The sequence below is a fragment of the Manis javanica genome, unplaced genomic scaffold (assembly GCF_040802235.1).
Source record: "Manis javanica isolate MJ-LG unplaced genomic scaffold, MJ_LKY HiC_scaffold_30, whole genome shotgun sequence".
Classification (NCBI taxonomy): domain Eukaryota; kingdom Metazoa; phylum Chordata; class Mammalia; order Pholidota; family Manidae; genus Manis; species Manis javanica.
In genome coordinates this window covers 631,122-657,052 of record NW_027332176.1, presented here as the reverse complement: position 1 = coordinate 657,052, position 25,931 = coordinate 631,122, and the positions used below count along the sequence as shown (strand labels likewise).

At 37.4% G+C, this 25,931-nt stretch overlaps 1 pseudogene; it reads left to right on the top strand.

Annotated features, from left to right (window-relative positions):
* LOC118971882 (serine/threonine-protein kinase TAO1-like) overlaps positions 1-19,241 on the top strand; it is a 56,238-nt pseudogene extending 36,997 nt beyond the window's left edge.
* Positions 19,242-25,931: the final 6,690 nt, after the last annotated feature.

The following is a 25,931-nucleotide window of genomic DNA, read 5'->3' as shown; positions in this document are numbered from 1 at the left end:
ACAGCCTCTTCAAGAGTTAGTGTTGGCAGAACCAGATCGCTTCATGTAAGAGGATGAAACTGGATTATTTTCTAACACCATACACAAAAGTAAACTCAAAATGGATCAAAGACCTGAATGTAAGTCATGAAACCATAAAACTCTTGGGAGAAAAGACATGCAAAAATCTCTTGAATATAAACATGAGCAACTTTTTCCTGAATGCATCTCCTTGAGCAAGGGAAACAAAAGCAAAAATGAACAAATGCGACTACATCAAGCTTCTGTACAGCAAAGGGTACCATCAGCAGAACAAAAAGACATCCTACAGTATGGGAGAATATATTTCTAAACAACATATCCAACAAATGATTAACATCCAAAATATGTAAAGAGCTCACGTGCTTCAACACCCCAAAATCAAATAACCCAATTAAAAAATCGGCACAGGATATGGACAGACACTTCTCCAAAGAAGGAATTCAGATGGCCAACAGGCACCTGAAAAGATGCTCCACATCGCAAATTATCAGGCAAATGCAAATTAAAACTACAATGAGATATCACCTCACACCAGTTAAGATGGCCAACATTGAAAAGACTAGTAACAACAAATGGTGGCTTGAATGTGGAGAAAGGGGATCCCTCCTACACTGCTGGTGGGAATATAAACTAGTTCCAACCATTGTGGATAGCAATATGGAGGTTTCTCAAAAAAACTAAAAATAGAAATTCCATTTGACCTGTGAATTCCACTCCTAGGAATTTACCCAGAGAAAAAAAGTTGTCAGATTCAAAAAGACATATGCACCCCTATGTTTACTATGGCACTATTTACAATAGCCAAGTTAGGGAAGCAACCTAAGTGTCCGTTAGTAGATGGATGGACGGATAAAGAAGAAGTGGTACATATATACAATGGAATACTATTCAGCCGTAAGAGAGAAACAAATCCTACCATTTGCAACAAAATGGATGGAGTTAGAGAGTATTATGCTCAGCGAAATAAGTCACAGTGAGAAAGACAAATACCAAATGATTTCCCTCATTTGTGGAGTATAACAATGAAGCAAAACTGAAGGAACGAAACATCAGCAGACTCAGAGACTCCAAGAATGAACTAGTGGTTCCCAAATGGGAGGGGTGTGGGATGACGGTTGGGGAGGGAGGTAGAAGGGGTTTGAGGGCTATAATGATTAGCACACATGGTGTAGGGGGGAATCATGGGGAGACAGTGTAACACAGAAAAGACAGGTAGTTACTGTGGCATCATAAACTCGGATGGACAGTGACTACAATGGGGTGTAGCAGTGGGGGGACTCAATGATAAGGGTAGTAACTACATTGTTTTTCATGTGAAACCATCATAAGTGTATATCAATGATACCTTAATTTAAAAAATATTGTTAAGTAGTCTGTTCTAGGCCTTGGGTACTTTGGTTGTCTGAGGAGTTTGATAAATCAGGTAGGTGATTCAGTTTCGGAAAGTCATTCGTCATTCTCTGTGCACTTTTTGGAAACCTTAAATTTATAGTATCATTTTCATATCAGAAAATTGAAGAGTACTCTAATATACCTAGAATGTTGAGGTATTAATAGGTTTTCAGATTCAGATGTAACCCATTTTTTACTACATAAGTATCATTCTACTGTTTGATAAAGGTGCATTTTTTTAGGAGTCTTATATGGAAACTTGTCTTCTAATTTCCTTGGTGTCCCATTAGTTTCCACTTATTTTGATAATTACAGTTGTCAAGTAAAATGGAAACTTCTCAACAAATTTACACTATATCTTCAAATATGTCTGGCTAGTCCGCCTTGAGGCATTTCTAGCTACCCTGTTGACCCTCCCTGCAAAAAAAGAAGAATCACTCTCTCACAGTAATAGAGAATTTATTTTAGCAAAATAATTTCTGGTGTAAGTGAATATTTGATTTTGAAATAATTTGGTGAAAGAATGTATAAATATTTAGAATCCTGTTTAGTGCTGTACTTTCTTGAACACTTTGTAAAGAGGTAGATTCTAACATATTTAGGAAAGCATCTCATGAAACAGGATGTGCAATATGATTTTAGATTTGTTTTATATATTTATATCTATATCTACATAAGCCTAGAAAAAATTCGGAAGGGTATGCACAAAAATGTTTATATTGGTTATCTCTGGGAACTAAAATCATGTAAGATTTTTCTGCTTTGTATTTTTCTGCATTTCCTAAATGCTCTACTATGAATATGTATGTTCACCCCTGAATAACATAGGTTTGAACTGCACAGGCTCATTTGTACACATATTTTTTTAATAAAGATCTTGGAAAATATTTTGAGAGAAAGTTTAAAAGTTCATTTTCTTTTTTCTAGCTTTCTTTATTGTGAGAATACAGTATATAATTCATACAACATACAGAAAATGTGTGAATATATGTTCATGTTCGTAAGGGTTCCAGTCAGCATCATGGTATTAGTAGTTAAGTTTTGGGGAGTGAAAAGTGATATGGGGATTTTTTTACTATGTTGGGAGTCAGCACCCCTAATCTCCACATTGTTTAATGGTCAACAATTGTATATATAATCAGAAATGAAATATTATACAGGTATTTATTTAATATTGAGCATTTTCATATTACTTAAAATACAAATTAAAAGTCAGGGTTTAATTTGAAGATGAATGGTTACATTGTTGAATATACAAGTCAAGCTAGATAAAAGGTCATAGCTTAATTACATTTGTTTTGTTTTGTTAGTGGGGGTCGGGCAGCATACTCCAGTTAAATGGGGGGTAAAGGTGAAAACACTGACCCTGTAAAAGATCAGCATTTCAAAGATGAGTTCCATTTTATTGGTTATCTGAAATTCAGATAGTAAGGATGCTGAGTAATACTTGTTAATAATTTATTGGACATTCTTGTTCTGGTAATGATTATACTGCGTTTATATTCTTAGGTGGGAGGAAGTATCCTTGCTAATGTGCACTATACTGCTGCTTTGAAGCTTATCTGCTTAGCTAATTTGATCCATTTAAAAAATTTCCTATAGGCCAAAGTGATGTCCGTTGAGGAGAAAAAATTTCATAAATGTATTCAGGCCCAGCAGAAGAAAGAACTGAATAGCTTTTTGAAGTCCAGAAGAGAGAACATAAACTTCGAAAGAACAGCTTAAGGAGGTATTTACTTCATAAAAATTTTCAAGCCACTCACCTGATTATTGATTATGTCCAGTATTGATCTACTCATAGAAACACTAGGATCCATGTTTCTTTTGTTTGTGGCCACTAACTATATATCAGTTTAAGTGAGGACATTGATTATAACCTATTACTTTTCAATGGCTGAGATTTTCAGTTGAGTGTGATCTAAGAAGAGTGATCTCTTGAAAATGTAAATTATTTTATAAAGCTATTATTTATAATTGCTTCCTAAGCACTTATTAAGTAACCGAGTCACTAGAAATAAAGATATTTTAGCTGTGAAAAAGAGCCATACATTTCTTCCTTTAAAAGTAATTCATACCTTGTTACTTTGGACTCAGATTATAATAATTTATTCTTATTCTTATTTTAACAGAATATGGATAAGAGGCATTTGTAATCATCACATTTTCATTAAGAGGAAAGCATGCTAATTATGTCTTTATGGTTACATGATTTCATGTGTGTTTGCCCTTTATGTGCTGCTTTCTTGAACTTTTTTTTTTTTTTTTATCACAGATCTAGTCTAACTATGAGGAAAGCCATAGCTGTTCCAAGGCAATTCCTGAAAGGGGATTATTATTCAGGATAGTGGTCAGGACAGGAAAATGATGTGTGTCAACTATTGCATATTATATTTATTATATTGCAGAGAATCAGCCATCTTTTGTAGGTATAAGATGATTTTACAGAGACTGTTGACCTCACGGTTCTTCACCTGTTATTCAAGAAAGAAACCAATTCTTTATTACTTTAGTTGGTAAGACACTAAAACACATAAATATAAAAGACACATAAACTTGTAGTTCTCAACTTAAGGATGTCAATGAGAAGACAGAGATAATACAGCGGTATACACAAAGTGTCATTTAGCTATGTTTTTCAAAATCTTTTGCCAAGGAAATTCCCTACCCATCACTTCTCCAGTTTACACGCCCTCTTACAGACTGATGGACTGAAATATTTAGTCCATGTAATTAATCATTAGCACAGAGATAAATTTATCTTGATAAAATAACCATAATCTCTTTGTAGGAATTTGACTTATATTAGATATATGTCTTATTAAGCACATATTGGTGGCACAAAGCCTTGCTATATATACCCTGCCGAGTGAGGTTCATTGAGAAGATTTTTCCAATTTGAAAGAGTATAACCTATGCGTTTCCAATACTGTAATCTAAAAGCTAAACTCAATACTAGAACATGGGATTTGGAAAGATGGTAAATAGGGTTCCCAACTGTAAATAAATATCCAACGAAATAGTTCTATAGTTGTTTCCTACTGAAATGAGATTTTAGTTTTATAAATGGGTGTGTTGGTTTAGATAATCCTTAAAGCATATAATTCATAGTCTAACTAATAAACTTGTTTTCTTTTATAAAGTAGTTTTGTGTATTTGTGCATGTGTTCATTTAGAATGGTTATTATCAGTATAGAGGAAGGGACATACTAGAGTCTTGGTGGGTGGGGAATTTCCTTGGCAAAAGATTTTGAAAAATATAACCCAGTGATTCTTTGTGTATATATGCCTGTATTATCCCTGTCTTCTCATTGACATCCTTAAGTTGAGAACTACAAGCTTATGTACTTTTTATTTTTATGTGTTTGGATATCTTATCAATGAAAGTAATGAACAATTGCTTTCTTTCTTGAATAACAGATGAAGAACCGTAAGGTTAATAGCCTCTGAAAAATCATCTTATACCTAGGAAAGATGGCTAATTTATATTCTCTGCAAGGATGATGCATTTTAGGTTGGAATATACTAGTATTAATTAGCATCCTTGGGTTTACATCATTGAATGTATTGTCAATATTCTCACCTTGTCCAGTACAAATGAATTTTTTTATGTAGTTTGTAAGATGATATTTAAAATGCTGTAGAAAAACATTGGTCTTGCCTCGTTCAGTGATTATAGCGCTGAATATTAAATCCATTCTAAAAGGTCTGTATTTCCCTATGGTTCTGTTGATTTTTCATCTAATTTCCAAAGACTTTTATACTGAACCCATCCTTAACTTTGCCAAAAACTTAATATTTCTGTTGTTGAAAACCAAGAAGTTAGACATAACTGTATTTTAACCTTAATATTTTAATTTGTGTCTGAGTTTAACGTGAAAGCACCACCTTCTTTCTCTTTTTGGGAAGAATTTAAAGAAAGATGTTTGACTTCATTCACCAATCATTGTGTGCTTTCAAATACAACTGTGCAAAGCTAAAAAGTATGCATACTTGGAGGGAGGAACATTCAAGATGGCAGCGTGAGAGGTGAGGCAGAGAACTCCTCCCAAAGCCACAAATAGTACAAAAATATAGTTAATACAACTAACCCTAAAATAGCAACAGGAAGGAAGGCTGAACCAGACTGCATACAGACCTCACCAGCAGAGCAGACCTCACAAGGTGGGGTCATGTACAAGAGGCTTGATCCGGTGAGACTCAAGCCCTTCCCCAACCCCAGCTCACTGGTGGGAGGAAGAGAAATGGAGCAGGGAAGGGGTGGAAACCTGGGACTGCTGAACACCCAGTGCTGGAGGTCTGCTTTGCAAGTGGAAACCTGCATTGTGTAGTGCTCTGGAGGTTGGGGACCTGGGACAGGTGGAGTGCTTGGGAGACTGAGATTCCAGCTATTTGTGGGGGACCAGATCCACATCCGGCCGATCTGTGACAGGGGAAGAGTAAGTGGTCTGAGAGGCTTATGAGCAGTGAGAGGGCTGCTGAAGGGGTGGGGTTTGCATGGAGGTTGTTGCATGGCAGAAGGGAGAGCTGGACAAGGTGGTCATGGTGCCCACTGCCCAGCAGGTTGGGAACTTTGAGGAGCTTCAGGTGCCCCATACCCCTGGCTGGCTTCTCAGCTCCAAGGCCCCCCACTGTGACATGGATCCTGCCAAGCCATCCTCCTGGCCTGACAGCACTGGCTCACAAACTGGCAGTCACTGTGCTGGCATCAGGCCAGCAAGAGGGACATCCAGCCTACAACAGCTGCAGGCACAAAGCACAGAGGCTGACACCTGTGTGCTCGTCCCACTGGCTCTGATACTGGAGACAGGCAATGAAGATGGGAATCAGGAAACATTTCTTTCCTCCCCACAGGCACCAGCTCTGCTCTCCTACAACCCCCAACCTCACTCTAGGGGCTGAGAGCTCCAGAGACTGGAGTTTCTGGGCGATAGAGGGCACCACATAGAAATATGAAACATCAAAAGAACCTGGTTCAGAACAAAATCTCACAAAGCCCAGAAAAAGGGCCAAATGAAACTGAACTCACCAATCTTCCTGAAAGAGAGTTCAAAATAAAAATCATAAACATGCTTATGGAGGTACAGAAAAATAATCAAGAACTCAGGAAGGAATTTAAGATGGAGATTCAATCATTAAGAAATTTCATATCTGAAATGAAACATACAATGGAGGGATTTAAAAGCAGATTAGATGTATAAGAGATGGTAAATGGAATAGAAATTAGAGAAGAGGAATACAAAGAAGCTGAGGCACAGAGAGAAAAAAGAATCTCTCAGAATGAAAGAATATTGAGAGAACTGTGTGACCAATCCAGAGGAATGTTTGCATTATAGGGGTACCAGAAGAAGAAGAGAGAGAAAAAGGCATAGAAAGTGTCCTTGAGGAGGTAATTGCTGAAAACTTCCCCAGTTTGGGAAAGGAGATCATCTCTCAAGCCATGGAGGTGCACAGATCTCCCAACACAAGGGTCCCAAGGAAGACAACATCAAGACATATAAGAATAAAAATGGCATAAGTCAAGAATAAAGACAGACTTTTAAAAGCACCTAGAGAGATAAAAACATCACATACAAAGGAAAACTCATCAGGCTATCATCAGATTTCTCATCAGAAACATTATAGGCCAAAGGGTGTTGCATGATATATTTAATGCAATGAAGCAGAAGGGCCTTGAAACAAGTATACTCTACCTGGAAAAGTTATCATTTAAATTTGAAGGAGTGATTACACAATTTTCAGATAAGCAAAAGCTGAGAGAATTTACCTCCCACAAACCCACCTCTACAGTGAATTTTGGAGGGACACCTACAGATAAAAGTATTTCTAAGGCTAAATAGATGTCACCCAAAGGATGGACAAAGAGTACAGAATATGATTCATAACATACAAAGAATGGAAAAGGAAAAGAAAGAACCTTTAGATTGTGCTTGTAATAGCATGCTAAGTGAGTTTAGTTAGACTCTTAGATAGTAAGGAAGTTACCCTTGAGCCTTTGGTAACCACGAATCTAAAACCTGCAATGGCAATAAGTACATACCTATTGATAATTACTCTAAGTGTAAATGGTCTGAATGCACCAATCAAAGGACACAGAGTCATTGAATGGATAAAAAAACAAGACTCATCTATATGCAGCCTACAAGAGACTCACTTCAAACCCAAAGACATACACAGACTGAAAGGAAAGTGATGGAAAAAGATATTTCATGCAATTAGCAGGGAGAAAAAAGCAGGAGTTGAAGCACTTGTGTCAGACGAAATAGACTTCGAAACAAAGAAAGTCACAAGAGACAAAGAAGGACATTACATAATGATAAAGGGGTCAGTCCAACAAAAGGATATAACTATTATAAATATATATGCCCCCAACAGAGGATCACCAAATATGTGAAACAAATACTAACAGGATTAAAAGGGGAAGTAGAATGCAATACATTCATTTTAGGAGACTTCAGAAAACCACTCACTCCAAAGGTTAGATCAATGAAACAAATAAAGTAGAGACTGAGTCACTGAAGAATGTATTAGAAGAGATGGCCCTAATGGACATCTGCAGAACACTCCATCCAAAAGCAACCAGATACACATTCTTCTCAAGTGCACATGGAACATTTACAACTAGAGATCATATACTCAGACACAAAAGAACCTTAGTAAATTCAAAAATATTGAAATTGAACCAACCACCTTCTCAGATCACAAAAGTATGAAACTAGAAATAAATTACACAAAGAAAATGGAAAAGCCCACAAACACATGGAGGTTTAATAACATGCTCCTAAATAATCAATGGATCAAGGACCAAATAAAAACAGAGATCAAGCAATATATGGAGACAAATTACAACAATAATTCAACATGACAAAAAAAAAATCTGTGGGACGCTGTGAAGGTGGTGCTAAGAGGCAAGTATATTGCAATACGGGCCTACCTCAGGAACGAAGAACAATGCCAAATGAACACTCTAAACTCACAATTAATGAAACTAGAAAAGGAAGAACAAATGAGGCCCAAAGTTAGTAGAAGGAGTGACATAATAAAGATTAGAGCAGAAATAAATAAAATTGAGAAGAATAAAACAATTGGAAGAATCAACACAAGCAGGAGCTAGTTCTTTGAGAAAATAAATAAAATAGATAACCCCCTAAGCAGATTTATCAAGAAAAAAAGAGTCTACACACATAAATAGAATCAGAAATGAGAAACGGAAAAATCACTATGGACACCACAGAAATGCAAAGATTTATGAGAGAATACTATAAAAAAATTATATGGTAACAAACTGGAAAACCTAGAAGAAGTGGACAAATTTCTAGAAAAATAGAACCTTCCAAGGCTGTCCCAGGAAGAAACAGAAAGTCTGAATATAACAAATACAAGCAAAGAATTGAATTGGTAATCAAAAATCAACCTAAGAACAAAATACCGGAATGAGATGGTTTCACTGCTGAATTTTACCAAACATTTAGTGAAGACCTAATACCCATTCTCCTTAAAGTTTTCCAAAAAGTAGAAGAGGAGAGAATAATCCCAAAGTCATTCTATGAGGCCAACATCACTCTAATACCAAAACCAGGCAAACACACCACAGAAAAGAGAAAATTACAGAACAATATCCCCTATGAACATAGATGCAAAAATACTCAACAAAATACTAGCAAACTGAATTCAAAAGTATATCAAAAGGATCTATCATGATCAAGTGGGATTCATCCCAGGCATGCAAAGACGTTACAACAGAAAAATCCATCAACATCATCACTACATCCACAAAAAGGACAAAAGCCACATGATCATCTCTATAGATGCTGAAAAAGCATTTGATAAAATTCAACATTCATTCATGCTAAAACCTCTCAACAAAATGGGTGCAGAGGGCAAGTACCTCAACATAATAAAGGCCATATATGACAAACCCACAGCCAACATTATACTTGATGGCAAGAAGCTGAAAGCTTTTCCTTTAAGATGGGGAAGAAGACAAGGATGCCCACTCTCCCTACTTTTATTCAACATAGTTCTGGAGGTTCTAGCCATGGCAATCAGACAACACAAAGAAAGAAAAGGCAACCAGATTGGTAAGGAAGAAGTCAAACTGTCACTGTTTGCAGATGACATGATATTGTACATAAAAAACCCCAAAACTGGTATACCTAAACACTGAATCAGCAAAATTGCAGGATAAAAAATTAATACACAGAAATCTGTTACATTCCTATACACTAATGATGAATTAGCAGAAAGAGAAACCAGGAAAACAATTCCATTCACCTTTGCATCAGAAAAGAGTAAAATGCCTCGGAATCAACCTAACTGTGGAAGTAAAAGACTTATACTCTGATAACTACAAGATACTCCTGAGATAAATTAAAGAAGAAACCAATAAATGGAAGCACATCCCATGCTCATGGATAGGAAGAATTAATATTGTCAAAATGGCCATCCTGCCTAAAGCAATTTACAGATTCAATGCAATCCCTATCAAGATACCAACTGAATTCTTCAATGATCTTGAGCAAACAGTTCTAAAATTAATATGGAACCACAAAAGAGTGCAAATACCCAAAGCATTCATGAAAATGAAGAATAATCAGGGGGATTTACACTCTCCATCTTCAACCTCTACTACAAAGCCACAGTAATCAAGACAATTTGGTACTTTCACAAGAACAGACCCACAGACCAATGGAACAGAATAGAGAGCCCAATATAAACCCAAGCACATATAGTTAATTAGTATATGATAATGGAGCCATATTTAGAGTATACAAGGAGGAAATGACAACCTCTTCAACAGCTGGTGTTGGCAAAGCTGAACAGCTACGTATAAGAGAATGAAAGTGGATTATTATTGTCTAGCCCCATACACTAAAGTAAATTCAAAATGGATTGACGACCTGAATGTAAGTCATGAAACCATAAAACTCTTTAAAAAAAACATGGGCAAAAATCTCTTGGACATAAACATTAGCAACTTAAGTTCTTCATGAACATATCTTCCCAGTTAAGGGAAACAAAAGCAAAAATGAACACATGGGACTATATCAAGCTGAAGAGCTTCTGTACAGCATAGGACACCATCAGTAGAACAAAAGGACATCTTACAGTATGAAAGAAGATATTCATAAATAACATAACCGATAAGGGATTGACATCCAAATTATATAAAGAGCTCACACACCTCAACAAACAAAAGCAAATAAGCCAATTAAAAAATGGACAGAGGAGCTGAACATACAGTTCTCTAAAGAAGAAATTCAGATGGCCAACAGACACATGAAAAGATGCTCCTCACCGCTAATCATCAGAAAAATGCAAATTAAGACTACAATGAGATATCACCTCACACCAGTAAGGATGGCCACCACCCAAAAGACAGACAACAAATGTTGGCAAGAATGTGGAGAAAGGGGAACCCTCCTACACTACTGGTGGGAATGTAAACTAATTCAACCATTGTGGAAACAATATGGAGGTTCCTCAAAAAACTCAAAGTAGAAATCCCATTTGACCCAGGAATTCACTCCTAGGAATTTACCCTAAGAATGCAGCAGCCCCGTTTGAAAAAGACTTATGGACCCCTATGTTAATCGCAGCACTATTCATAGTAGCCAAGAAATGGAAGCAACCTAAGTGTCCATCAGTAGATGATTGGATAAAGAAAATGTGGCACATATACACAATGGAATATTATTCAGCCATGAGAAGAAAACAAATCCTACCATTTGCAGCAATATGGATGGAGCTAGAGGGTATTATGCTCAGTGAAATAAGCCAGGTTGAGAAAGACAAGTATCAAATAATTTCAGTCATCTGTGGAGTATAAGAACGAAGAAAAAACTGAAGGAACAAAACAGAAGCAGACTCACAGAACCTAAAAATGGACTAACAGTTACCAAAGGGAAAGGGACTGGGGAGGATGGGTGGGAAGAGAGGGATAAGGAATAAAAGGGGCATTATGATTAGCAACATAATGTAGTGGGGGCGGGGGAGACACGGGAAAGGCAGTGTAACACAAAGAAGCAAGTAATGATTCTATAGCATCTTACTATGGTAATGGACAGTGATTGTAATGGGATATGTGGTGGGGACATGACAATAGTGGGAGTCTAGTAACCATAATGTTATAATGTTGTTCAAGTAATTGTATATTAAGGATACCCAAAAAAATAAAAGAATGTATGCGTGTTTTCTAGTGTATGTTTTCTCTTTTCTTGTCCTACTTCATGGATAACTCAAGAAATGGAAAAATACAACCTACCTCCTTAAGGTCATCGCCCTGCCTGTGCATGAGAGAGGGCACAAATTAAGTACTTTTAGTGAAAACTACCGGCTACGAAATGGTATATCCACTTAGTTAACTTTTTTGTGTTTTTAACTCAGTTGTTTTTTATCTTGCCTGGAGCTGAATGAAAACCAGAGCACTCCAAGTAAAGAGGAACAGGAATGGCTTTCAAAGCAGAAAGAGAATATACAGCATTTCCAAGCAGAGGGAAAGACTAATCTTCTTCAACATCAGAGACATTACCTAGAGCTGCAATGCTGTCACTTCAAAAGAAGCATGTTAGTTCGGCGCCATGCCTTGGAGTAGGACCTTGTCAGGGAGGTATGTTAAAATGGTGGAAATCAGAATCTTCCTGAGAACACGTCAGTCACATCCCACCGTCAGGGCGTTAGAGCACTTCTGCTTCCCTTTGCCTAAGTCCTTCTTCCCTGGAAACCCAATCCCACATGGTTCACCTTCTCTCCCACCTCCTATCTCCTCTTTCCTAATCATCAAATCCTTCTCCCTTCTTTAAATATTCTTGCACTCCTCTCTCTGTGTCACACACACACACACACACACACACACACACACACACACACACACACACACGTGCATGCACACTCTTATGCGGATCTCTCTCTCCCCAACTAGAATGGAAATTATGTGAAGTCCCAGGTGTTGTTCAGGGCTTTTATATCCAGTGGATGGATATATCCAGGCCTTACAGTTAGTGGCTGGCCCATAATAGGTGTTCAATAAATATATATTAAGTAAATATTTCATAAGTATTAAATCCATGAATGAAAGAAGTATTAATTTTTAAATATGAAAAAGTAAATTAGATAATTTTTGCCTTTTCATAAAACTATTCACTGGGCATATGTAGAAACTCTTACGCTAATGAAAACAACAGTCTCATCAGGTATACCTATGAGCATAGATCAATTTATTTCAAAGCGTGGCTTAAAATAAGCTTCAAATATAACATAATCATTCAAATTCACTAATAATTAAAGAAACTCAAATTAGAACAATCGCATCAATTAGATAAGATTAGTCTAAAAAATTGGTAAGTCCTAGCAGTGGCATGGGAATGTGGGCAATGTTAGTAAGAATAGAAATTGATACTCCCATTTTGGAGCATATTTCAGCAGCTTTTATAATTTACTTTTCGTGTATCTTCTACCCATCAAATCCACTTCTAGAATTCTATTATAAAGAAATAATAACATAATTATATGGTGTATCATGTGTAGATGTTTGTTGAAAATTTGTCATAAAGCAAAAAATGGAAAAAACTATGGCATCAACAAGCAGAATCTTACTATAAAACAACAAAAAAAGATCTCTATGTCCTGATCTGATCTGGTGATTTTTAGGTAAAGAAAGCATATTATATGCCTATAATATATATTGTTATTCAATTTTAAAACTGTATGTTTTTGTGTAATAGTTGTGTCATGATAAGCCTGGGGAAGGTTGGGAACCCTATGCATCAAATGTGGCCTCTGGAGAAGGGCCAGCAGAGGCAAAGGGGGCAAGATTGACCTCCTTCTACATAGAAAAAGAGAGTGTGTGAGTGTATGTGTGTGTCATACATTTGATCTTTTTAAACAAAAAAATTGTAGTAACATTTATTGATCATGAGGTAGGTATTCTGAGAGCTTTCCATTTAGGAATTCATTTCACACTCACGTTAATTTTGTGAAATATCTGTGTTATGGTCTCCATTTGAGAAGTAATGAAATAAATTGAAGCATGAAGAACGTAAGTAACCCAAGGACTCACTGCTCGTCGGTAGCAGAGCCAAGATTTAGAAAGCAGGCAGTCTAGCCCTAGAGTCTTGTGTTCTTAACCACTACACTGTACTGGGTATACTGCATGTATACTCTGAAGAAATTCAAAGGATGACTTAGAAGTCCCCTTCAAATACAAAATTAGGAAACATAAGCGAGGGAAAGGGAGTAGAAAGGACATTACGTCTCTTGGGACAGATTTGACATGTCTTAAGCTTATTGCTAAATATAGTATAAATAGTAAATGAACAGATAATGAAATGATGCTTCTAATTGCCTCTTTTCTATGGTTAAAGTAATAAAACTCTAATATTTACTGTGTAGCCATTACTAAATCAGACGATTGCATCTACATTCTGGTTATTTTGTTTCTTAGGATTTCTTTTCTCCTGGCATCGTACATCAGTACATTATGCCTTTGTCTTTTACGAATTAGAAGTTGAATGAGAGGCAGACTCAAAAGGACTTGGAGCAGCAATGCTACTGCAGCAGCACGGATCCACGCAGGAACTGGAGTTCTGCCACCTCCACACAGCGCAGAAGATGCGCTGTGAGCTGATGAGACTCAGCGTCAAACCGAGCTCACTGACCAGCGGGAGCATAATAAACGGAGAGAGCGGAAGTAGGGCGAAAGCATGTCATGGATGTTCGACAGCAGCCTAAGAGTCCGAAGGTACCGTTAGCCTAAGCTTCTTGAGAAAGGGAACAGATAAAAGGCATCATGTAAACAGTAACAGGCTAAGCCAGATGTCTGTCATCAAGAAATTGAATAAGCTGTTTTCCTTTTCATTTTAAGCATGTTTGGTTGGTTTTGATGTAGAGGGTCTGTAGCTACAGACTTCTGCCTGTGTATTTCTCAACAGAGTACCACAAATGGCCAGAACTTTTTAACTGTGGAAAGTGCCATGAATAAGATTCAAAATTCTTATTTTAGGTGTACCCAAATGTCCAATGTTGATGCTACAATCTGTATATCAACATACTATCCTGTTGGCTTCTCTCTCTTCCAAGTTTTATAGTTTTGGAATATTATTTCCTCTGAATGTGATTTGTATCCAAAGGAGGCCATAAGTTCTTAATTAGTACAGAAACCAGTGAATGAAAAATACCTTTTTACCCCCTCTCCCTTCATTGTCAATACTCATACTAAGAGGAAGAGTGGAATCATCACAATGTTACTCCCATTCTTTCTGTGCTTGGGAACATAGGCAAGAGCAGGGCATGTGCAGTTGGAGTGTATGTCTTTAATTAGTACATTAGAATGAAGCAAATTATTATATGCCCTCTTGTAAACAAATAGGGAAAGACAAGTGTTGGTGATATATAATATCAAAGGACTTAAATTTTTGTATTTGCTTTGCATAGAGAAATTTATTCATATGATACAAAAATTCAAAAGATGCCAAAGTGTATTACTGGCTCCTTTGAGAGTTACTTGCCTCTAAAAATTATCTCAATTATGTTTCTCATCCAAGATGGGAAGATAGAAAGACATATAAATTCTTAGAATAATGTGATTGTGCCATGTACAGAATTCATAAATCTGCCTGATTTCAACTTGCATATTTAAAATTTAATCTAAAGTTCCATTTCTTATGCTTCAAAATTATTACTAAAAGAAAAATCTATAGTATTTCAGTAACAGTGTTATGAGAGAAATATTGGTACTGTTTTATTTGTATTTTTAGCTCCGCCTAGTGGCTCAGAGTTAAAGAGTGCTAATTAGTATCAGTATCTTAGGTGTAGTCTTACTTCAATATATGAACTAAGGCCTTTTTGTTCTACAAAACCAGGCAAAATGTTGGCATAGGGCTGATAGCATTGCCAGAAATGCAGTGGCACTATCATACATTGTTAATGCATTTTGGAAAGCAATTTGAAAGTATATATTGATCTTTGAAAATGTTAAGCAAAGAATTTAGAGAATTTAGAGGAAAGAAATCCTGAATACAGGAAAAGCAATATGCATAAATATGTTAATTATGGCAGAGTTTATAATGGTTTAAAACACCTAACCATCTAAAATAATTAAGTGCTTATGACCAAGCCACTTAAAATCTTGCTCGACCATTTAGATGATGACTATGAAGAGTATTAATGCAGAAAAATACTTAAGAGGTACTGAATAAAATAAAGGCATCACAAAGTGAGTTGAACTAATACTTATAATGGCTATATTAATATGGTAGATTGGTTGTGTTTTATATTATTTTGATAACAGACATGCATAAGATTAGTATTAAAAATAATAAACAGTGGAATAAATCTATAGTGCTTTCAGTTGCTACTTGATTTTTAGGGCTCATGTTTACATTTCAAGTGATGTGCGTGACTATAAAGCAGTTTGGGATCAGTCAGTTAGCAACTACCAAGGCCGTGACATATCCATGGTATGATTTCAAAACATCATCACATCTGTATTTTCTGTACTTTGTGCTTGCTGGTTGTACAGATAAGAAATTGTCATCTGAAGGTGGAGCCAGAGAGAATGTTAGTTATTTCTAGGTGAATAATAATTGTGTTTGAAGATTGCTTTCAGAATTGTCCTCCAGGTTGAGACACCAGGAGAGGGCGCCTCAGTTGAGGCTCACATGAGGTCTTACTGCAACTTTCCTTGTGCTTCATTTACATTAAAATTTCAGCAAAATGACAACATAACTATAAACGTTAAATTCTATGTGAATTTCATGCATGCATACAAAGTGGCAGTATTTCCAAAGTAGAAATGGGCTTTTCTTTGTTTTATCATTTCCTTTAATTTTCCCTGAGTATTTCACTTAGTATCAACAACATGGTTGGTAGTTTTTAAATAAGAATTGACAATTGGAATATCTTATAGAACCTTTCAAACTGAAAATATTCACACAAAAATATCACATTTGATTTCAGAGAAGATAGGAGAGAAGTCTCAGAAGTCATATCCAGTGAAACCACATTTCTTATTACAGTAATAAATAAGACATTTTCAAAGAAATGGGGGTTAATATAACCTGTTACAACTCTTAGTTTTAATTTTTATTGAAAAATATTCTGAGTTTCTTAAATGACAAAACTAATTCAACAAACAAAATTGAAGCTGTGCTTACTGGGTAAAAGTAGATAAGCATTAATGTGTTTAATATTTTTATCATGAGTTTCCTTCAAATAATATACAAGGCATTCAAATCAGTTAAATCCTCAGTACAAGCCTATCATTTATTAGGTCCTTTGAATTAAATGTTCTTAATACATGGATTTTTGAAAATTTAAAATAGAGAAGATTTAAAAGAAAAAAATTGAAGTCATTTGAATGCTTACAGATATATAAATTTAATTCAATTTGAATTGGTTATTTTATATGTAGATATTTAAAGAGTGGAAGTTATTTTACAAATACATATTTTTTAACCTAGGCAATTATAGAGAAACAAATACAAATTAAAATGTCATGAACCCACCACTCAGAAATCAGCACATTTAACAATTTGATCTTTCCCTTAGAAGAAGCATTGTGTCTAATCTAAGTTGTCTTTCAAGCTTCAATAGGAAGTGCCCTCTCTAAGCTTTTGTAACACTTTAGTACTTAGAGTTTAATAATTTTCAAACTCACCCTACCAAAGTCCCTTCTGGCCTATTTGTAATTCCCAACGCACATTTTATCATTTTGCGTGCCTTTGCTCATGTTCCCTCTGCTGAAAATATCTTCCCCTTCCCTTGTCTTCTGGTAAAGTTATGCTTTTCCTTCTGCATCCAGTCTGTCACCTCTGAGAAGTCTTCTTTGCCCTACTCCTCTTCCCCTATAGAGTGAATTTCTCCATCCCTTTGTATTTCTGCTTTACCTTATAAATCTGTTATTACGTCTTATGGTATTATGTGGCAGGTTTTTATTTGCATGTGTTTCCGTGCTAAATTGTGTTTTTTTAAAAAAGCATTTTAAAAAGTGATACATAAGAGGGGACTTGATAATATGGGTGAATGTTGTAACCACAATGTTGCTCTTGTGAAACCTTCATAAGATTGTATATCAATGTTGTTAGTAAAAAAAATACATAAAACTAAATATATTTGTTGAGCTAGGTTTCTGTAGAGAGCAATGACTATTGGCTTAAGTCCTCAAATATCTCGAAACCTAATTCAATACTTCTTTACAAATACTCTTTATTTCCTATTTTTTAAAACTTTGTATCATGGAAATTTTCAAACATACACGTAATGTATTAGTGCAAATATTAAGAACTAGTACAATGAAGTCCCCGAATACTCATTACCCAACTTCAACAGTTATCAGTATCTTGCTAATATTTCATCTGTTTCCTGACTCCACATACAGCTTTTTAGGGGAGCAGACTACGGGACAGAGTATCCGGAATATTTTAAAGCAAATCCCAGCATAGAATCATTTCACTCCAAACACAGATAAGGAAATAAGGACTCTTTTACTTTAACATAGTCATAATTCCATTGTGTTAACTAACAAAATTATAATAAATGTTTGATTACCTAATGCTCAGTCCATACTTAAATTTCCCTTTGTATCTAAAAAATGTCTTCTTGGTTCATTTAGATTGGGGCCCAAACATGGTAAGGACATTGCATTTGGTTGTCTCTTCAGCCTTTTAGTATCCCTGTCCTTTTCTTTATTATCATGGGCTGGGTCATTTGCTTTGTAGGAATTCTTGCATTTGGACTTAGTGATTCCATCCTCATGGTGTCATCTAATTCATTCTTCTTTACTTTATATTTCCTGTAAACTGGTAATTAGAGCTAGGCATGATTATATTTTCTTTAATCTTTGTTCCTTTTAAATATTTTGAAGAGGAATTTTCATAAGGGTTACTGTGTGACACTGCCTTTTGCATCACATCAAAAGATGTATAATGTCTAGTTGTCCCACTTGAAGTGATATTTGATGAGTGGGTTCGAGTATGCTCATTCATTAACAAGTTCTCCATCAACTTCTTCCCATTGTCATTGACCTTATTATGTATTTTTTCACATTGTAAACAATTTATAGTCAGCTATATTTATTTGTAAACCTTTGAGTTGTCCAGAACTGATTATGATGGCTACCCAACCACTAACTTCTAAGTACATAGAGTCTCTAACTTTCTAATGGAAACTTTATAGTTTTTGTTTTTCACTTAATGCTCTGATCTGTCTGGAATATGGTATCAGATGAAGTTCCATTTTTGTTTTCTTCCAGATGGTTGGCCACCTGTGCCTGTTGTTTTTCCCATTAAATTAATTAGTGCTTTTGTCCTGCATTAAAACCTTACAAAGTTCATTCTGTTTCTGTTTTACCAATTGCTGGTTCCTACACCAAGACCATATTTATTATATTAGAGTGACATTAGGGTTTGTCTAATAAGGCTAGATTCTCCTTACACATTTTTCTTTTTCATTCTTTTTCCTTATGAATTTAGTAGCCATTGATGATAATTGCCTTGATTTATTATTTTAATAAAGGTTATTACCTTTGCTTTTAAGAACTTGATTTTACACATTTTAGCAGTATGTTATATATGATTCCTACAGTAGAGCTCTTTGATTTTTAAATGGACACCCTTTAAAATAGCCAGAGTGAACATTTTTATGATTCACTTCAAACCAGAATAATTATTGCTTCTGTAGGTTAAAGACTTTTCTAAATAAGTGAGCTTTCTTTTTGCTTACCCCCCAACCCACAACAGATTAAAGAAGAGGTATTGACATTGCAGAATGAATGCACTGAATGGATACGAAGGCTGCTGGAGCGTCAAGCAAGAGAAATGGAAGCTTTCGACTGAAAGCCCGAGATTAGGTTCTACTAACGTGGGCCTTTCTGACCTTGCCCCTGAGGCATTCGGCCACAGCTCCTCTGGAGATTCTGGGTGGTGGCCTCACCATCCTCCTGGGGGTCCAGGACCTCACCGGGGGCATCCCATAGGTGCCCCCCACAAGCCCGGGGCCATCCAATGCAAGGTGGGTCCCCAGCCATGGGGGTCACCCTTCTGGGCCAATGCAAGGGGTACCCCGAGGAAACAGTATGGGAGTTCTCAATAGCCCTCGGGTTCTGAGGCAGAAAGCTGCAGGGGAACAGACAGAACAGGGCATGAGCAGAAGCACGAGTGTCACCTCACAAATATCCAGTGGGTCACACGTCTTGCATGTAACTTAATAACAGAATGGCAATTCCGCTGGAGCTGTCTGCCACAAGAAACCGCCTACAGACCTCATCACAGCAGCCTCCTCACTTGGGTACTACTGTGCAGAAGATGAGTGCATATGATAGATTTTATTCATTTTGTAAAGCGTTTCATTTTGTGTTTACTAATTGGGATGTCATAGTATTTAGCTATAGGGTTTTGTGTATTGTTTTTAACTTCTGGGGAAATTGTAAGAAAAGGAATTGGTGTGTATGTGTGTTTATCAAATATGCACACACACATAATCCACGTGGTAAAAAGAAACTGCCTAGATAGGGGGTATTTTCTGAAAACTTCAAAAACAGAATTCAGCAAAGTGGCTTGAGTCATCACTTTTGGGCAACTCTATCCTGAGAAATTTGTGAAAAGATCTACAGCCTTTCTCTTTATACCCCAGGTTCTTATGAGTCACTCACAGCAGGCAGCATATGCTAAAACAAGTTACTATGGAAATACACCTGTATCCCCTCACCACTGTATTTTGTTTATTAAATAAATGTATTTTGTCTGACTTGTTTATTAAATTGGCCTCATTTGGAGTAGGAAAAAAGTGGAAATCCATGAACACTAAAGGGTTGCATTGACTTTTTTCAGACAGTAGAAGACAGCCTAATTCTTTTCTGCATGCTGCAAGTTGGTCAGTGAATTTTGTTTTTTTTGGTCCATTCAGTTGTGCCTTCTTTGTGGCATGGTGAGACAGAGGTGCTTCACACAGTTTTTATGGGAGTTGCATCACCAAACCTGTGAGCCTCCAAAGGGGAGGACAAAAAGGGTGAGGGTGCCCCTGAAAGCTCATCTGATGGGAATGTTCAACAGCAGGGTGAGGACATGAAGCCTATGTATATCCTGACATTTTGTTGCTTATACTGTGACATCTTATCCTAGCTGAGCTGAGCTGTTAACTTCCAAGGTCCCGAACAGTACTTTTACTTTGTTTATACAAAAACAAAGACATATAGCCAATGCAAATCAAATGCCAGAGGTATTTGAATGATGCCATATTTACAGACTGCCATCTATTGGAATTCTCATCACACTACTTAGACATAATTCGATTACCCCCTTTTGGTTTATGGGGTTTCCTGTTTTCAAGTAGAATAGCCAATTATTTAAGTGCTTAGTTGCCATAGTGAACCAGGAGTCACCGAGCCAGTGACTTTACCAGCTGCTGATTCAACCTTCAGCACCACTGTAGGTTTTGCTGCATGTGCAGGCCTCTTCTTTTTTTTTTAAATTGCTGTTTTTGTTGCTGCAGTACTTTACAAATTTCTAGTTCCCTGAGACTTAGTGACTGCCTGGCATCATGCAAACATCACACAACAGAAAACACCACTTCCAGAAGTCTGAAACCTTGGTGCCAGTGAAAAGGAACTGGCAGGTTTGGCCAATTAAAAACAAAAACAAAAAAACTAAACTGAGTTATGGTGATCAGGAAATCTCTTGACTAGAGCTAACTTTTTTTCTCCAGAGAGGGGTGTGTTTTGTTTTATTTTTTGTTTTGCAATGAAGGACCAACACAATGCTGACGGACAGGTGTGACTTGGGGTCCCAAGGCCAGCGTGGAGGCTGAGCTGCATGCGGGTGGGGAGCCATGAATATGACTTGAAGGAAAAAAATGTCCTTTCCAGTGAGTGCTCAAAGTTCCTTTAGGTTACTGCCCTGCCCTCCCCCAGGTGTCCTGAAGGACCAGAGGCCCTGCTGCTGGCCGGTCCCTGCTGGTCACCTAGGATCCAACGGGGATTCCTCGGGACCCCCCACTGATGGTCTCCCCCTGCACCAGATGAGTCACCATGGACATTCTGGTTTTCCCAACCAATGTAACTCTTCTTGAGGTATGTCAGTCCAGTCTGCCTGAGTCCATCCCTTCAGGAGTTTCCATCATTCCTTAAAGGTAACTGGAAGGAAAATTAGTATGTTCATGTAAATATTTTTAAAACCAAGATCACAGTAGAATTCACACACACACTTTTAGGCAGTGTTCATGCAGCACTCTGGTCCGCCGTCCTCTTGACCGTGGTTGAGATCCAGTTCTTAGGTGAACGTAACATGTACTTGTACCTATTGAAAAGGACTTGTAATCTTTTCATTATCTCTTCTGCATTCAAATATAGTACAGTATGTCAGACCAACTGAGATATCTACATGTTTAGAGGAAAATGGTAGGACTGAGCTTTAGAATTAATAAAATGTCCAAAAATATGATGGAATTTGATAGCTTTTAAAAAATTCTTTCTAGATCTGGCTCCTTTACACTACTGAAGCAGACCAGTTTTGCATCTAAAACTCTTTAAAGTTAAAAAAAACTACCAGTGATACATACTAAACTCCATTTATGGACTTACATTAGTCATATTAAGTTACTGAGTTCATGCAGAGTATATGTACTTGTAAAATCGTGACTGAATACTGACTCCAAATGTCTGTGCAGTAAGGGTTTTGTATCAGATTGAATTGTGTGGCAACCAGTTTTACATCACTGTACCTGTATTAGTCCATTGTTAATTTAAATTAAAATATATATAGTATGCAAAATGATTCAAATTAACTCAGATTGATCATTCAGATTGGTTTGTGTGTGTTTGTGAGATTAATTTCTAAGGAATCTCAATTGTGGTGGGAATCGTCAAAGAGAAAAGGAAGATTTGAAGAATTTTGAAAGATCCTAAAGAAAGAAGTGGGCACTTTCTCAATCTGTGTGCTAATGTCAACCTTTGATTAAATTAATACTACCTCCTCCCCGGTGTTGGTGCTCACTTAATATATATATGTTTAAGAAAATAAAACATATGGGAAATTCAACCAGCATATCAGGAATTTGTAAGTGCTATATCTGGTATCCAGAACTTGCCAGTAAAAAGTTTCCTGCATTTACTATCTACCTTTTTACAAGTTAGCATTTTGAAAATGTAAAACCTCATACTTTGAGATATTAATTGGGTTCCCTTCCTTTCATACATTTTTTTCTCCCTTTATTAAAATCAAGTGCATCCCCAAATTACAGTATGTAAAGGTATTTTCATTGCTATGTGTTAGCTGGAAAATGTATTTATGTTATTTTTATTCAGAGCTGGCATTCTTTTTAGTAATTTCTATACCTAGAAATGAATAGCCCTGCATTTGAAGCTCCACCCAAAGGTATAATATGCTGGGTCCTCTAGGCCAAGGGTTTATCCATAAATTGAACTTTTCAGCATAATCACCATGATGTTGAGCTGCCTGGACATCAGGCAAACACCACTCAGGACACTAAGGAACCGTCCTTGGCACTCCTTCCCACTCCCGCCTTTCTCCTCACCCCTTTTTCAAAAATAAAAAACTCTATTAGGAGTGTCCTTTTCAGACCATAAGGCAGACTTTAGTAACTTTCTGCTTTAAGTACTAAATGTCTGGCATTTTAAACTTTCATAGAGTACATTGTGTTGGACACAGAAATAATACTCTGCATTTTCACCTGTGAAAAATGACTCTATTGTACTTGAAACACCTCTTGCATTTCTCCATTTGTGCCATTCACTAGTGGAAATAAATTGTACATGGTCTACTGGCTTTCTAAAAAACTGTTAAATATGCACATTTTTGGTATAGTTACTGTCATTTGTATGTATATATTGTATGTACATATGAGGGCCTATATGTGGGTATAGACAGATCCTCACATGCAGGGAAATGCAGCCTTGCCTCAGCACCATCATGACTGAATGAAGGTGATCTGCTCCCATCCTCACTGCCTTTGCTTACAGAAGCAGAAAGAAATCCTTTTTGCAGGACAGAGCTATCATCCAGAGCAATGCCATCCAACAGAAGTTTAACCTGAGCCACTTACAAAATTTAAATTTTTCTAGTAGCCACATTTTTAAAGATAAAAATAAAAAATAAAACTAGTTTTGATCATATATTTTATTTTATTCAATGTGCCTAAAATATCATTTCAACATGTAATCAATAGCAGGAAATTGTAAATGAGATCTTTTACAATCTTGTCTCTCATACTGTCTTCAAAATCCTGTGTGCATATTACATTTACAGTACCTATCCATATGGATGCTAAATTTTCATAAAAAATAGTTGATCTGGGTCCTCCCGCGAGTCTGTAAGCCGGTGGTACAGCCATCTCAAGGCTTGGCTGGGGAGGGGTAGGATTCCACAAACATTCACGGGGTCACTGGTAGGATTCAGTTCCCTGCCAGGGCCTCTCAAAACATGGCAGCTTCCTTTCTTAGAGCGAGGAGGGAGCCAGAGAGAAACACAGAGAAATATGGTAAAATAGAGAAAGGTCCCCACTTGCATTTCCCCTTAGCGACACTAATTTGGCAGCCATACGCCGACTAAAGGGGCTGTGGGGCTTTGGGGTTCCTATAGGAAGGCTGGGGGAGCCCAAGACCAAGGAGGGCTGCACTGAGGTGGCAGCATGGGTCATGGTCCCAGCTACAGACCCAGAAACAAGTTCCCCGTGGACCTGGCTACAGGCCTGTTTGGTGTGGGTTCTGCCGCCAGCACTGTCCACCAGGGACCAAGCAGCAGTGGCACTCTTCTGTCCCCTGGGTGACAGACCCGCTGACTTCAGTTCTGGCTATGACACTGAAGCCATCCACAGGCAGTCTCCTGCCCCTTTTTGTCACCAGTCCTGCCCACCCAGAGACGGAGCAGGAGACACACCTGTCTGAACCCCAAGGCAGGCCCTCTGACCTCAGTCTGACTGCAGATCCAGAAACTCAGCCCTGCACATGTTCAGCTGCAGGCTGCAGGTTTATTTACATTATATATATATGCACAATTATATATGCACACACACATATATGAGACTATACATATGTGTGTGTGTGTATATACATTAGTCTCACTCTTATGGGGAATCTAAAAAAGTAGAACTCAGAACCAGAGAGTAGATAGGTGGTTGCCAGGGACTGGAAAGGGGGGGGAAATGGGGGATACTGGTCAAAGGGTACAAACTATCAGCTATAAGAATAAGTTCTGGATATCTAATTAAAGCATGGTGACTATAGTTAATAATATATTTTATACTTGCAAGAAAGCTCTGGAGACAAAAATAATAGCAATAGAGAGAGACAGAGGAAGAAAAGAGGGACCAGTATTTGGTACCTCATGTCAGGAGTGATGTGCAATTCCTTGTATTATATTATTTTTTTTAATTGGGGTGTAATTCACATTTAACAGTATTAGCTTCAGGTGTATAACATAATGAGTCAGCATTTGTATATGAAATGATCACTACAGTCAGTCTATTGAAAGTTTGTACCATACATAGCCACAGATTTTTTTCTTATGATAAGAACTTTTAAGTTTTACTCTTACAAACTTTCAAATATGCAAAACAGTATATTTAACTACAGTCACTGTACTGCACATTACATCCTCCTGACCAATATGATGTAAAAATGAAATCTTTATGGTCCCCCCACGGTGATCCCACCAGCCGCAGAGGCCCTGAGTCAGCCAGGACACTCACGCTGTGCTGTGCAGATGCCCTGCCCATTCTGTGTCAGCAAGATTCCCGTGGCCCCTCTCCCGCGGCAAGAAACGAAGTCTCCAGTGATCAAAGGAAATAAAGCCAAACAGGAGTCAGGTTCTCATGTCCTTGATAGAATTCTTCTGGAAAATAAGTATCAGTCCTAACCTGGCCTCCTCTCATTCCCAAGTAGCATCAGGAGGCACATGGTCTGTACTTTGAAGACACGACCCGAATGTATCCCTGACACACCGCTTTGATGTGTTAAGGTAATGTCGTCCCTGCATGTACCCCCTGCGACAAAGGGCATATAAACCTTCTCCCAACAAAGAGCTGCTGAGAAGTTTGATCAGAACTCTCTCTGATTGACTGTCATCCCAGGCAATGGCCTTCAGACTCTGAATAAACTCTTAATACAGCCACTGGGTGTATTTCAGTCCACAAGACTGTGAATGGATGTGGGTCACAGAACACAGGCAATCCCCCCGCCCAGGCCATAACCGGGTATATCTCGAAGGGCTGGGATAGGAGCACTATGATCCTGTGGTCAGGTGGCTGAAGGATTTGATCCTGCAAAATTCTAGTATGAGTGTTAGCATGATCTTATTTATTGCCAAGTGTGGTGAGGTCTGTGAGAATGTGGTTACACTTCATGCCTTTTCTTCATCACAGAAATGTGACCATCACAGACATGTGACCATCACAGACATACTCTGAGCTGGAGCTCTGTCTCCCTCACCCCTGTGTCCCCCACAGGATAGTGCCTTGCACATGGTGCAGGAAATTCCCAGTCTCCACCTTGAATGTCCTTTCCAAACTTTCCC